Genomic DNA, 5,663 nt, shown 5'->3' with positions numbered 1-5,663 from the left:
CCTTTCCCTGGATGAGCCAGGAGAAAGAAAGACAGTAAGTGATAAATGGGATGAGTAGTCATAAATGCTTTGGAGAAGAATGGGGAGGGGTGAGAAAACCATCTAAAATAAGTCGGTCAGAGAAAGGTTGACTGATCAAATGGCAATTGACGAACTGTTTGAAGCTCTGTGGATATCTATACATCCTCTGAGCATAAGGAATATCATGTACAAAGGCCCTGGGGTGAGGGCAAGACTCTAAGGTCCAGCAAGAAGGCAGTATGGCTAGAATGAAGTAAATCTCCATGGAAACTGCTTCCAAAGGTGATCCCACTGTGTAATCCGAAATGACAGGAACCTCTCTTATTCCTGGCATTAAGTGGCTGGCAGATTGCCTGGGGTGCCCAGTGCACCAAAGGCCATGCTTGGCTGTGACACAGTGACTTCAAGTACTCGTGGCAGCTTCTCCTTTGACACACAGGCCTTGCGGTTCTCTTTGAGCTTAACAGGGTACTGCAAGGACCTGGCCCACACTGCAGTCATTGGCCTCTGGTACTAACTGCCACCAACAAGCCTTGTGCAGAGTCTTCAGTGAGGGTGAAGTTCAGCATGAAGCATCTGGCACCTTAGCTCCCTCTAACAATTCCTCTGCCCTGGCCTGGGGCACCACGCTTCCCTGATCCTACCAGCCCAAAGACTAATGCCTTGCATCTTGAGGGGAGGAATGATGCAGTAGAGCCGGAGAACAGACACACTGTGGCTCTGGAGTCTTGAGTGCAAGGTCCTGCAGACAGGTCCTCACTGGCTGAGGGCTGAGGGTGAGTGGGGGTGGGACTCCCAGTTCCCCAGAGGGGAAAGATCATGGTTGGGTGGTAGGAAAGGAGAAAAAAGGGGCTATGGACTCCAGGCCAGCGGCAGGAACTTATCAAAGCATTATCCAAACTCCTTTGGTACAACTTGATAGTGCCACTTTTGGGTCCTATGTGATCAAAAATGACTTGGGTGTGGCCCCTGTGTCCTGGGGCCCCAGAAAGACAAGCCACTGGTCTGGGGAAGAGAACTATGCTGCTGCTGGGCGGAAGAAATCATCTTTACAGTATATAACACTGCTTCTTGTGTCTGTGTGTGTGCCCGTGTGTGCATGTGTGGGTGGAGGCTGGTGGGGGGTCATCAGATGGCCTGCTCTATCGCTCTCCACCTTATTTCCTTGAGAAAGGGTCTCTCACTGAACCCAGAACTCGCTGATTAGTCTAGGTTGGCAGTCAGCAAGCCCCAGATGTCTTTCTGTCTCTGCCCCTTGTGGTGCTGGGGTTAGAGGCATGTGCAGCCATACCCTGGTTTTTTAGGGGATTTTGCTGGGGATGTGGGTCCTCGTGTTTGCATAGCAAGTGCTCTTATCCACGGAGCCATCTCCCAGGTCTGGGGAGAAGCATGGCTGGGTAAGCAGTCACCCCAGAACCTGATTTCTTCACAACCTCCCTGGAGTTCAGCACAACCCAGGGTAGAAGGACACCACCAGACTAGCCAAGATTAAATTCCTCCCACCTTCTACAATGGGGCTCCCCAGGGAAACTGAGTCCACTCAGGATTATGGAAGAGTGTGTGGACATAGATTCTCCCAACGTGATGATTGCTCAGTACTAAAGAATTATTGTCATTGTTCTGTCTCTAGTCCCTCCCCTGAGGTCACCAAGCTGCCGTACCTAGACAGAACAAAGACATACAGGAATGGGCTGGGGGGGGGGGATGTCCTCCTCCCTCAGCCTGAGGCTGGGCACTTCCCCCTGACCCCTCCAAGGCTCCTTGGATTGGCTGCCGATCAATCACCCCACTCCTCCGTCCCGCTAGGCCTGCTGGTCTAGCCTCATCTGGAAAGAATAAAGGCAGAAAAGACAAGACCATGGTCCCCCTAATGCAAACCACTTGTGCAGTCAGAGGCAAATGGCTGTGATTCACAGGGATGTGGCAGGAAGGAGGCAGCTTGGTTGGTTCTCCCCTGGGCATCCTGAACCTCCCTGGAAGCCGGTTCTCGGCTGCTCTCAATTCCTTGCAGCTGGGCTGTGTATACGTTGAGAGGTCGGTCGGTGGTTTGTAGGAATTCCAACTGGACAAGTTTGACACCGTCTTAATTTCTTATAGGCCATGGCCCAAGATGCAATAAAAGACTTGACACACCCAAGAATATTAACAGGAAACTCAATAGTTGTCCTGGTGGGGTGAATCATAAGCTCCTTGAGGCTGGAGGCATCTGCTGGTTTGGCCTTTACAACCCAGCACACAGTTTTAGCTCAATTCCTTTCTGCCTCTCTTCTTGCCACATGTCACCTGATTCCATCATCTAATCCCACTGATCCTCTTTCTTTTTTTCTTTTCTTTTTTTTTTTTTTTTTTCTTTTTTTTGGTTTTTGGGTTTCTCTGTGTAGCTTTGCGCCTTTCCTGGAACTCACTTGGTAGCCCAGGCTGGCCTCGAACTCACAGAGATCCACCTGGCTCTGCCTCCCGAGTGCTGGGATTAAAGGCGTGCGCCCACCACCGCCCGGCCCTGATCCTCTTTCTAACTTGATGGGCGGCCGAATACTCTCTTACCACAGGGCCTTTGCACGCGCTGTTTCTGAAGCCTAGACTGTTGCCCTTCTTATCTGCCTAGTAAACCCCATCACTTCTGAGTTTTTAGCTCACTTGTGCTACGTCCAGGGAAGTCTGCCTCCCTAAGTTCCTCTGCTGCAGATTCTCATTCCGTTCTGTTGTTGAATCTGTCGTTGTCATTTTGCATACTCTCATGTGACTCACTGACTAGTATCTGTCTTCCTGTCTACACAGTCCACTCTGTGAGGACAGGAACCATGCCACCATATGACCAGTGGCATCTAGTAAACATGGAAGGCTTACATCAACATTTATTGAGCACCAGGTACAGAAGACAGACAGACAGACAGACACACAGAGCGAGCAAGTGGAAGAGAGAGGGCATCTCTTCTATTACATAAAAGTAAACTGAGGCCCAGTGAGGCCAGGAGTCTGGCTCAGAGTCACGGGCTCATGAGACTTGGATTCCAGCTCCTCTGACTCCTATCTCCGTGTTCTTCCATCTGAGTTGCAGCTGTGGCTCCTCTGCTGGTTGGAGTCCATGCTGACCTAGCATGAGGGACAGCGTCACCGCCGCTGGCCACAGGCTTGCCGTTCCCATGCGAATTAGCAGAGCCCTTGCCTGAGAAAGGCGCCTGTGTGCCTGGGGTCGGCACCGGTACCACCTTCTCTGTTTCACCTGGAGCCCCCAGCAGCTCCCCACCTGACAGCTAACCCTCCTTGGGGCCGTCCCTCTCTGCTGGGCCATAAACTGAGGAGTAAGGCTTGCCTGAGCCTGCCCTCCTGACGGTGGTCATGCCCCTGCCTCTCCGTTATGTGCTTTCTAAAACTAGCCACATGCTCAGCAACTGTGCTTTGGGAAATTGCCCCCAGGCCCTGGTTCACAGACTTGCCGGGAAAATGACAGCTCTGGGTCCACATGAAAGGCATTCTTGGAAAATGCCTCTCCCGCCTCCCTACTTCCCCAGCTGGCGCAAAGTTCGCTATGAGTTGTTGCAGCAATTGCAGGGCCTCAGATCAGTTTAAGAGGAGGGAGCTGGGCCTCCTTTCTTGATTGCTCCAATCTGTGCAGAGCTGACTTAGTTCTCGGGCAGTTTCCCGGCTCCCATCCCCCACTGGTGGGATGACACTGCTGTGGCAGTTACTCACCAGGCTGCGGATGGATGTGAGTAAGGAGATGCTGATTGGCTTTAGACTGAGCACTCCCCTGCACCTGATGCCATGTTGCACTGGCGTGTTACTATCGAGGGGAGTTTCGCCTGTTCTTATTTTTTTGTGGGGGAGGGGAGATTGAGACAAAGTCTCATGAAACCCAAGCTGACCTTGGAACTACCTTGAAGATGACCATGAACTCCTGACCCTCCTGCCTCCACTTTCTAAGCGCTGGGATTTACCAGCATGTGCCAGAATGCTGGGTTTGTAGGGTCCTGGGAATCAAACCCAGGACTTCCTGCATAGGCAAGCACTCTACCAACGGAACTGCATTCTCATTCATGAGATTTGCCTGTTATGAGACACCCCCACCACCCCGTGATATCACCTCAGGGCCTAGAGTCCCAGTAGCTTCCTCGCTCTGTGGAAACATTGGCCTCTCCACAAGCCACTGAGGGCTGTACAGCACTCAACGTGTGGCTGGTGCCAATGAGGAACGAATTGCATTTTCAGTCTCCCTGAATTGTAGTAACATAGTTAGATGCAGCTGATGGCTATCACATGGAGGGTGCGCTTCTAGCATGATGCTACTCCGAGTGTGGTCCGCGATCAGTCAGCATCCGCCAGCAGCTTGCTCCGACCATGCCTCAGTCCAGCCTGTGGAGTCAGACTCATTTTAACAAGATCCCAAGGTGATCCTCAGGCATGCTCACATAGGAGGAGTTCCTGAGCACAGCCAAGAACAAAGATGTGGGGAATTTTAAAAAGAGACAGCGAAGAAAAGAGAGGCCAGTGGCCAGGGAGAAGAGCCTTCGCGGTTTCCACACAGAATTCTCTCAGGGCTCATTTAGCGCATTCAACACTGACCTTGGCTTTGACTACAGGGTTTCTCTTTCCAACCTACAGCAAAGAGAAGCAGCTAGAAGGGCAGTGAGGACTATCCACACCACCTCTCTCCCTCCCTCTCTCTCTCTCTCTCTCTCTCTCTCTCTCTCTCTCTCTCTCACACACACACACACACACACACACACACACACACACACACACACACACGAACTCTCAAAGGCTTCTGACCATCACTGCCATGTCCACGGGCCAGGGCTCGGACATCACCATTCCAAGACCACACTAGATCTCTGCAGGAATTCTGTAAGCCATTTCAGCCTTCCAGAATCTCATTTTCAGACACATGTTAGTGTCTGGTATAATGAGACACATGCTACACTGTGATGAAACACAATGTTCAGAATGAATAATAAAATGCTTTATGGACAGGCAAATTTTATGTTTCCTGGTAGGGAGATAAGTTTAGTGTGGCAAGCTCTTCCCGTGGTGGGAGATTGGCAGGCGGTGAATGAATTCACCCTAGTCAGGCCAGAGAAGAAGGGGCTGAGTTTATTTTACGCTGCAGGGGTGTAGGAGGCAGAGGCAGTAACAGAAGTACAGACCACAGGGGTGGAGGGGCCATGGCGGCTTCTGGTGAACTATTCTCTTTCTGGTTAGGGTTTCCACCATGGAAATGAGGACCATCCTGATTCATTGATGTTGGGGTCTGGGTTGACAGGGTGACAGTTCTGTGATCCTGGGTCGTGTTTAATTTTGACTGGCTGTACATAGTCATGCTATTCCTCCGCTGTGGTTTGGCTAAAAAGGAGTTGCTGGGTTTTGCCGTCTTATCAGGGATGTTTCCTGGGCCAGACTTGTATTGTGTAAATTCCCTGAAATTGGTTCACTGTTGCTGGCCTCTGTTTCATACTCACTATTGACGAAGAAATGAACTCAGTCTGAAAGGCTGGATGAAGGTTTCTTCTTCCGGCTGTTTCTCTGAGGTGAGCAGGTGTGAGTTGCGGGCCCTACGGGTTGTTTATCACTGTGGCAGGGCCTCCGTGGGGTGCCAAGAGAAGAGAGCCAAATTTAGGGAAGGTTTGGTGGGTTCATTGCCTGGT

Source organism: Peromyscus eremicus, chromosome 7, assembly GCF_949786415.1.
Source record: "Peromyscus eremicus chromosome 7, PerEre_H2_v1, whole genome shotgun sequence".
Lineage (NCBI taxonomy): Eukaryota > Metazoa > Chordata > Mammalia > Rodentia > Cricetidae > Peromyscus > Peromyscus eremicus.
The sequence above is the reverse complement of the archived record's forward strand: the minus strand, read 5'-3'. Positions refer to the sequence as shown.